The 9,948-nt window shown below is 36.3% G+C and overlaps 1 non-coding gene across 1 annotated transcript; it reads left to right on the top strand.

The window, feature by feature from the left end:
- Window positions 1-9,429: 9,429 nt before the first annotated feature.
- Window positions 9,430-9,536, top strand: LOC139879100 (small nucleolar RNA R71). The gene has a single exon (XR_011769951.1). It is a non-coding gene; the product is annotated as a small nucleolar RNA R71 (small nucleolar RNA).
- The last annotated feature ends 412 nt before the right edge of the window (window positions 9,537-9,948 follow it).

Below are 9,948 nucleotides of genomic sequence, written 5' to 3'. Positions count from 1 at the left end.
GTTTGAAGCTAGAAAAGTACGGAATTCCTCTTCATTCATATTCATGGTGTGTCGAGTAGTCGGTGCCATTTCCTTCAAAATAGTCAAATGGAACAAGTTAATCATACAGAATATTAAGAGTAGTTAATAGTATTTCGTAGCATAATATGAACTCATTTATAAAAGCTTTTTCTTCATATTAGCGTTTTATAAGTTTAAATTCGGGTAGTACCTACCCGTTAAGTTCATACTTAGTAGCTAATATACAATTCAACTACTACAATTCTATATGAAAAACTGATTATAATAATATTTCGCGTTCAAACTTTTACACAATATTTTACAAACTTACAATACCGCATATTTTACATATAGCATGAAATATAGCACACAATAAATTTGATACAAGATGGTTGTGAAGATAATTCTAGCTAGTACACAAGTCGTTCAGCAAAGGCAATAAAGACACGTAATTCATACGTCCAGAAACAAGTCATGGATTCTGGTTTTACTTGGATTACTTCCCATCCTTGGTCTTGTGGAACATAACCGTTATGGCCGTTGATAAGACAGCGTGTTGTAACGTCGTCAAAGGGACGAGGGTTACGTAATGTCCAACAGTCCCGTAACAATCTAAAAACCTCATTTCTTACCCCAATTACCGACTCCGTCACTTGTGGGAACGTTTTGTTTAATAGTTGTAGCCCGATGTTCTTGTTCTCACTTTGGTGAGAAGCGAACATTACTAATCCGTAAGCATAACATGCTTCTTTATGTTGCATGTTAGCCGCTTTTTCTAAATCACGAAGTCCAATATTCGAATATATTGAGTCAAAATAATTTCTTAACCCATTGCGTAAAATAGCATTTGGGTTCCCCGCAATATATGCGTCAAAGTAAACACATCGTAACTTATGGATTTCCCAATGTCATATCCCCCATCTTTCGAACGAAAGCCTTTTATGAACCAAGGCATTCTTGGAACATTCTTCGAATGTCTTACAAACTGATCTCGCCTTAAATAGTTGCGCCGAAGAATTCTGACCGACTCTAGACAAGATTTCATCAATCATGTCTCCGGGTAGGTCTCTTAAAATATTGGGTTGTCTATCCATTTTGTGTTTTTATACTGTAAAATAGACAAGAGTTAGATTCATAAAAAAAAATACTTATTAATACAAGCAATTTTTACATATATCATAAAGCATAAGCACACTATATTACATATATTACACCACACGAATACAACTATCTTATTCCGACTCGCTTGTTTCTTCTTCTTCGGTTTTGGTTCGTTTTGCCAAGTTTCTAGGGATATATGATGTTCCCCTAATACAAGCCGTAATTTTCCACATTGGTTTAGAAAAACCTGGAGGTTTAGAGGTTCCCGGTTCATTGTTACAACTTAAGGACTTCGGGGGTTGACGATACATATAAAGTTCATCGGGGCTGGAATTAGATTTCTCTATTTTTATGCCCTTTCCCTTATTATTTTCTTTTGCCTTTTTAAATTCAGTTGGGGTAATTTCTATAACATCATCAGAATTCTCGTCAGAATCCGATTCATCGGAGAATTGGTAATCCTCCCAATATTTTGCTTCCTTGGCGGAAACACCATTGACCATAATTAACCTTGGTCGGTTGGTTGAGGATTTTCTTTTACTTAACCGTTTTATTATTTCCCCCACCGGTTCTATTTCTTCATCCGGTTCCGATTCTTCTTCCGGTTCCGATTCTTCTTCCGGTTCCGACTCTTCTTCCGGTTCCTCTTCGGGAACTTGTGAATCAGTCCACGAATCATTCCAATTTACATTTGACTCTTCATTATTATTAGGTGAGTCAATGGGACTTGTTCTAGAGGTAGACATCTATCACATAATATCAAACGCGTTAAGAGATTAATATATCACATAATATTCACATGTTAAAAATATATAGTTTCCAACAAAATTTGTTAAGCAATCATTTTTCAAGTAAACTCGGTCGAAGTCCAGACTCACTAATGCATCCTAACAAACTCGATAAGACACACTAATGCAAAATTCTGGTTCTCTAAGACCAACGCTCGGATACCAACTGAAATGTCCCGTTCGTATTGATTAAAAACGTTCCATATTAATTGATTTCGTTGCGAGGTTTTGACCTCTATATGAGACATTTTTCAAAGACTGCATTCATTTTAAAACAAACCATAACCTTTATTTCATCAATAAAGGTTTAAAAAGCTTTACGTAGATTATCAAATAATGATAATCTAAAATATCCTGTTTACACACGACCATTACATAATGGTTTACAATACAAATATATTACAACAAAATAAGTTTCTTGAATGCAGTTTTTACACAATATCATACAAGCATGGACTCCAAATCTCGTCCTTATTTAAGTATCCGACAGCGGAAGCTCTTAATAATCACTTGAGAATAAACATGCTTAAAACGTCAACAAAAATGTTGGTGAGTTATAGGTTTAACCTATATATATCAAATCGTAACAATAGACCACAAGATTTCATATTTCAATACACATCCCATACATAGAGATAAAAATCATTCATATGGTGAACACCTGGTAACTGACATTAACAAGATGCATATATAAGAATATCCCCATCATTCCGGGACACCCTTCGGATATGATATAAATTTCGAAGTACTAAAGCATCCGATACTTTGGATGGGGTTTGTTAGGCCCAATAGATCTATCTTTAGGATTCACGTCAATTAGAGTGTCTGTTCCCTAATTCTTAGATTACCAGACTTAATAAAAAGGGGCATATTCGATTTCGATAATTCAACCATAGAATGTAGTTTCACGTACTTGTGTCTATTTTGTAAATCATTTATAAAACCTGCATGTATTCTCATCCCAAAAATATTAGATTTTAAAAGTGGGACTATAACTCACTTTCACAGATTTTTACTTCGTCGGGAAGTAAGACTTGGCCACTGGTTGATTCACGAACCTATAACAATATATACATATATATCAAAGTATGTTCAAAATATATTTACAACACTTTTAATATATTTTGATGTTTTAAGTTTATTAAGTCAGATGTCCTCGTTAGTAACCTACAACTAGTTGTCCACAGTTAGATGTACAGAAATAAATCGATAAATATTATCTTGAATCAATCCACGACCCAGTGTATACATATCTCAGTATTGATCACAACTCAAACTATATATATTTTGGAATCAACCTCAACCCTGTATAGCTAACTCCAACATTCACATATAGAGTGTCTATGGTTGTTCCGAAATATATATAGATGTGTCGACATGATAGGTCGAAACATTGTATACGTGTCTATGGTATCTCAAGATTACATAATATACAATACAAGTTGATTAAGTTATGGTTGGAATAGATTTGTTACCAATTTTCACGTAGCTAAAATGAGAAAAATTATCCAATCTTGTTTTAATAATAACTTCTTCATTTTAAATCCGTTTTGGGTGAATCAAATTGCTATGGTTTTATATTGAACTCTATTTTATGAATCTAAACAGAAAAAGTATAGGTTTATAGTCGGAAAAATAAGTTACAAGTCGTTTTTGTAAAGGTAGTCATTTCAGTCGAAAGAACGACGTCTAGATGACCATTTTAGAAAACATACTTCCACTTTGAGTTTAACCATAATTTTTGGATATAGTTTCATGTTAATAATAAAAATCATTTTCTCAGAATAACAATTTTTAAATCAAATTTTATCATAGTTTTTAATTAACTAACCCAAAACAGCCCTCGGTGTTACTACGACGGCGTAAATCCGGTTTTACGGTGTTTTTCGTGTTTCCAGGTTTTAAATCATTAAGTTAGCATATCCTACAGATATAGAACATGTGTTTAGTTGATTTTAAAAGTCAAGTCAGAAGGATTAACTTTTGTTTGCGAACAAGTTTAGAATTAACTAAACTATGTTCTAGTGATTACAAGTTTAAACCTTCGAATAAGATAGCTTTATATGTATGAATCGAATGATGTTATGAACATCATTACTACCTTAGGTTCCTTGGATAAACCTACTGGAAAAGAGAAAAATGGATCTAGCTTCAACGGATCCTTGGATGGCTCGAAGTTCTTGAAGCAGAATCATGACACGAAAACAAGTTCAAGTAAGATCATCACTTGAAATAAGATTGTTATAGTTATAGAAATTGAACCAAAGTTTGAATATGATTATTACCTTGTATTAGAATGATAACCTACTGTAAGAAACAAAGATTTCTTGAGGTTGGATGATCACCTTACAAGATTGGAAGTGAGCTAGCAAACTTGAAAGTATTCTTGATTTTATGTAACTAGAACTTGTAGAATATATGAAGAACACTTAGAACTTGAAGATAGAACTTGAGAGAGATCAATTAGATGAAGAAAATTGAAGAATGAAAGTGTTTGTAGGTGTTTTTGGTCGTTGGTGTATGGATTAGATATAAAGGATATGTAATTTTGTTTTCATGTAAATAAGTCATGAATGATTACTCATATTTTTGTAATTTTATGAGATATTTCATGCTAGTTGCCAAATGATGGTTCCCACATGTGTTAGGTGACTCACATGGGCTGCTAAGAGCTGATAATTTGAGTGTATATACCAATAGTACATACATCTAAAAGCTGTGTATTGTACGAGTACGAATACGGGTGCATACGAGTAGAATTGTTGATGAAACTGAACGAGGATGTAATTGTAAGCATTTTTGTTAAGTAGAAGTATTTTGATAAGTGTATTGAAGTCTTTCAAAAGTGTATAAATACATATTAAAACACTACATGTATATAAATTTTAACTGAGTCGTTAAGTCATCGTTAGTCGTTACATGTAAGTGTTGTTTTGAAACCTTTAGGTTAACGATCTTGTTAAATGTTGTTAACCCAATGTTTATAATATCAAATGAGATTTTAAATTATTATATTATCATGATATTATCATGTATGAATATCTCTTAATATGATATATATACATTAAATGTCTTTACAACGATAATCGTTACATATATGTCTCGTTTAAAAATCATTAAGTTAGTAGTCTTGTTTTTACATATGTAGTTCATTGTTAATATACTTAATGATATGTTTACTTATCATAGTATCATGTTAACTATATATATATCCATATATATGTCATCATATAGTTTTTACAAGTTTTAACGTTCGTGAATCACCGGTCAACTTGGGTGGTCAATTGTCCATATGAAACATATTTCAATTAATCAAGTCTTAACAAGTTTGATTGCTTAACATGTTGGAAACATTTAATCATGTAAATATCAATCTCAATTAATATATATAAACATGGAAAAGTTCAGGTCACTACACTACTTTTCTCAGAACTTTTTTTTTTTTTTTGAGATTTCATCTCGAGAAACTTTTTGCCGGTAGACTTTTTCAAGACCTTTGCCGTGATACTTGAGAAGTTTGCAGCATTCGGTTTACTGAAGGAATGTCATTTTCTGGATTTTCGATTGATAGTAAAGATGATGTGGATGAGGTAAAAGAAATAGAAGTGTGAGCGGGTTGTTTTTGACAAATGGCTAGCTCTTCTGATTATAACCGAATCACATTTTGCAACTTGGAAATGCAGATCTAGAGCAAGTTCTGATTTCGAGCACAGACATCGGCACTCTCAACGGAAAATAGCGAAGCATTAAAGATGAATGCTGGTCTTATTTGGGTGCCTTACCATAATCAATTTAGGTCGATAATGCCTAGTCATGCAATGCTCTTTTAGAGATTCGGTTCGTCCTAACAAGATTTCCACCTTACTTAAGCCTTATTTTTATTTACAAATGTTTCAGGTTTTCAAAAATACTTTTTCGAAAAGGCTTTCTTTTGTTAAAAATTTGAAATTTGGCTTAAAAACTTGGAATCTTTGTAATGGGTTATTTAAATATAGCATAAAAAGAATTATACCATCATCCCACACTTAAATGAACATTGTCCTCAATGTTCCTAGTGTATCCCGCACTTAGGAGTTTTAGTTGAAGATTTGGGATTATTCGTTTATTGTTCATTTGGGTGTTATCCCACACTTAGTGATAAGCTAGGATGTGGCATAGTTTGAATCTTGAGCTAGTAGTGGAAAGAAAGAAATACCCCTAGCAGATGCGGCTGGCTTCCAATCCTTGCGTCTTTTATCGGCTCATTTGTCATCCTTTATTCTTCTACTCTACTTTATTATACGGGTTGCCTCCCGAGAAGCGCTTTTGTTTAAGGTCGTTGGCTCGGCCATAGTGATGCTCTAAGAAGCAAACATTCCTCGCTGATGGTTGTGATCTTGGTCTTCTCAAAGGAATGTGAGTCTTGGTGGGTAAATTATGAGAAAGTGTCGGACCAATAGTGGTAGAAGATCCGGTACTTCTCTTGAAGATCTTCTGAACGATAAGTAGTGCGCAGTTTCAGCTCTTGATAAGTCTTAAAGTCCGATGAGAATATGATCTACGGCTCTGCTGGTTGACCCATGAATGTCAATCATAGAGGCAGTGCTGATGGTGATTGTTTCTCTGATGGGATGCTCATTTTGGAGGTCTTCAAAAAATGTTAGAAACTGTATCTTTAGAATCTCGAAGTCTTCGGAATGGTGATCTCCACAGTAAGAGTCTGTATCTTTGCACAGATTTGTTAAAAAACGAAGCTGAAAAGAAGTGAACAACAATCCTGATCCGAGCATTAATGTCACCGCCTTTGAGTATATATCCCGACATCCAGCTTTAAATGTGAAACTAGAATCTGTGGATTCGTGGAAGATACGTGATATCTGCTTCGTAACATAGGTGGAAATGTTGACTCGATCTGGTTCAAGATGAGAGAACGGATTATTTTGCCTTACTTCCTCCATAACAGCGTCTCGTAACTCTTTGATAATCAGATCAGCATGGTGATCAATTGTTACGTAAATCACTAGTCTGTCTGGTATGCTTTCGAAATTATCTCTTTCCAAGACAGCGAAAAGGCTGTGAATGTCCTCAGTCATTGCAAATCGGATTGATAAGTCGGGCGTCCGGTGGAAAGATCCATATGCTTTCGGATAAGAGTCAGTAGTGCTCGTTGGTTTTGTGTGAACGGAAGTGCAGATCCTGCTAAGGCGTTGTAGACCTTGGAGTAAATGATCTTCTGATCTTGACAGAATCTTGTCTCAAGAATAGTGCGAACCACTGAATTGTGCTCTCGTTGCCTTTCTTCTTGGTAGATATGATCGTGAAGAGAATTGATAAAGTCTTGAATGCGTTCTTCTAGGATTTCAACATCATTATCTTCTCTTTGGAGATAGAGGTTTTGTTCTTCTTGGATAGACATAATTCGTTCTGTTAAGCGTAGCAAAAAATCAATGGTTGATTTTCGGATGGCTTTGAGAATATCTTCAAATTCATCGGTATCATTGATGAAAATTATCATGTCTGCGTGTGTAGATATAACCAGAATACTATCTGAAGAAGAGTCCGACTCCCTTTGATCTGGTTCAGTTGGAGACTGTGAGTTATTCATAATGTCTTCATGTTGCTCTACCTCGTCATCATCAGTGTATTGTTCTTCTGAGGATGCACCTGATGAACGGGTTTCTTCAGTATTCTGATTCTCCAGTTTGATACTTGCAGGATCAATTTCTATATCCTTGACCTTAGCCTTGTCGGTCTTTTTCTTGAAGCGAATGATTAAACTGTAATCTGCCGTCTCAAGCCTCATTATTTCTTCATGACGCTCAATGCTTGGAGCGGGTATTGTCACAGTTTCTTTTACGTCTTCCATTTCCTCTTCCTCTTCAGATTCCTCCTCTTCCTCTATTTCTTCGTTGGGATCCTCTTCTTCCATTTCTGGGTCATCTACAGACTGTGATTCGACACCCATCTCGATATCATCGGCTTTTGGAGAAGACTCTTCATCGGAAGTGATCCGTCTGGTGGAAATAGCAAACATCTCTGCCTGTCCAGAAAGATCGGTTGGTCGGTTAATTTTGATGGTAACACTCTCCCCATGTGATTGTAAGATCAAGGTTTGATTGTACACATCAATGACGGCCCTAACCGTATTCATGAAAGGTCTTCCTAACACTATTGGTGTGTATAGGTCTTCCTTGATATCCATTACTACGAAATCGATAGGATACAAGAATTTGTCGACTTTCACCAAGATGTTCTCAACTATGCCCTTAGGATATCGAATTGTGTGATCGGCAAGTTGGATTGTCATTTTGGTTGGTGACAAGTCTCCTAACTCTAATCTCTTGTGGAGAGAGTAGGGGATTAGGTTGATACTTGCTCATAAATCTGCTAGCGCATGAATGGTTCCAGATTGGTAGATTGAACACGGAAAAATGAATCGCTCCTAGCTTCGGTGATAGAGAGTTCCTGAGTAATGCAGAGCATTCTTCACTCAGTGGAATTTTGTTAGAGTATGGTATCCTCTCCTTTGTAGAGAGAAGCCTTCGGATGTATCTCTTCTGGTTGGGGACTTTGGACATAGTGTCCAGGAATCTTCCATCAAGTTTGAAGGAATCAAGCTTGGATGGTTCTTCTTGTAGCCTTCCAGGATAGGGTACACGATGGAGTTTCCGGCGTCAGCTTCTGAGTATATGTTGATTTGTTCTTAAGCTTGGTTGACCTTCTCCGTGGTTCTTCCTCTGGGATTACAGAATCCATTTGTTTTGCTTCTTCAATGTGGGGATTTTGGATAGTATTACTTGGCAATCTTCCATGCGGTCGGGTTTCAAGGCATTGTGATAACTGTCCGAGCTGCATTTTTAGGCTTTTAAGCAGAGCCAATTGGTTTCTCATTAGTATCTCCATATGATCTTGCCTGGTTGCAGTTCTCTGATTTAGCTATTGTTGTCCTTGAATGAACTGAGTCAACTGATCATCAGCTCCGAGAGTGGGGTTAGTTGCTTTCGTAATCTGGGTGGTAGGGGAATTTTCCTCAACTGGAGTACTAGTGAGTGGAAGTTGTTGATCGTAGGTCAATTGAGATTGTTGGGAGCGAAAAGGTTGATTGCTTCACTGAAATTGATTAACCCTAGGTTGTTGATTGAATCTGGGATTTAGTGGACGAGCTGGGTATTGAACGTAACAGACTGAACCGCCAGGGTTTTCGTATTCAACTTGATATTCTTCAGTGGGTTGCGGGTTGGTACAATTTACACAAGCCTGAGCTTGGTTGACCTGCTGCGGCTGCGTCTTCAATTCTCTGAGTTGTTTAGCAAGAGATTCCATCTTATCTGTGAGGGATTTTATGGCCTCCGTTTGATTGTTGAGTGCAGAGAGTGGGGCAGATAATGAAGTTGTTTCACCACTGTTCCAGTCATGATGATGCATTGTCATGTTCTCGAGCAACTCCCATGCTTCATCTGCGGTTTGGTTCATCAGATTCCCTTGAGCTGCTGCATCGATCGTTGTCCTATGATTTACCGTATGACCATTGTAGAAGGTACAGATTTGGACTGACCGTTCTAGCTGGTGATTAGGGCATTTCTTTAGCAGGGTTTTGAATCGCTCCCATGCAGTGTAAAAAGATTCATCATAACTTTGTTTGAAGTTAATGATGTCATTCTTCAGCTTGGTTTGTTTAGAAGGAGGGAAATATTTGGCTAGGAATTTAGTAGTCATTTCCATCCATGACGTGATGGAATCTTTTTCCAGTCCTTCGAACCAGGTTTGAGCATGATGAGTGAGAGAATAGGGGAACAAGTATAGCCAGACTATATCTTGTCCTATCCCTGGCTGCTTGTAGGAGTTCGAAAGAGATATAAATTTATCAAGGTGAGAATTAGGATCGTCATTCGGTAATCCATGAAACTGACAGCTGTTCTGAATGAGCTGGATGATGTGATGTTTTAACTCGAACGAGTGTCCTTGAATTTCTAGAAATCTGATTGGTCCTCCTTGACATTCAATTGATTGTTTAGTGTTTTCTGCTAAAGTAACGCGTAATGCCATTCGATTTCTGATTCGTGCTTCCTTGCATGCTTTA

Source organism: Rutidosis leptorrhynchoides, chromosome 11 (assembly GCF_046630445.1).
Source record: "Rutidosis leptorrhynchoides isolate AG116_Rl617_1_P2 chromosome 11, CSIRO_AGI_Rlap_v1, whole genome shotgun sequence".
NCBI classification, from domain to species: Eukaryota; Viridiplantae; Streptophyta; class Magnoliopsida; order Asterales; family Asteraceae; genus Rutidosis; species Rutidosis leptorrhynchoides.
This window is presented reverse-complemented; position numbering and strand designations above follow the sequence as displayed.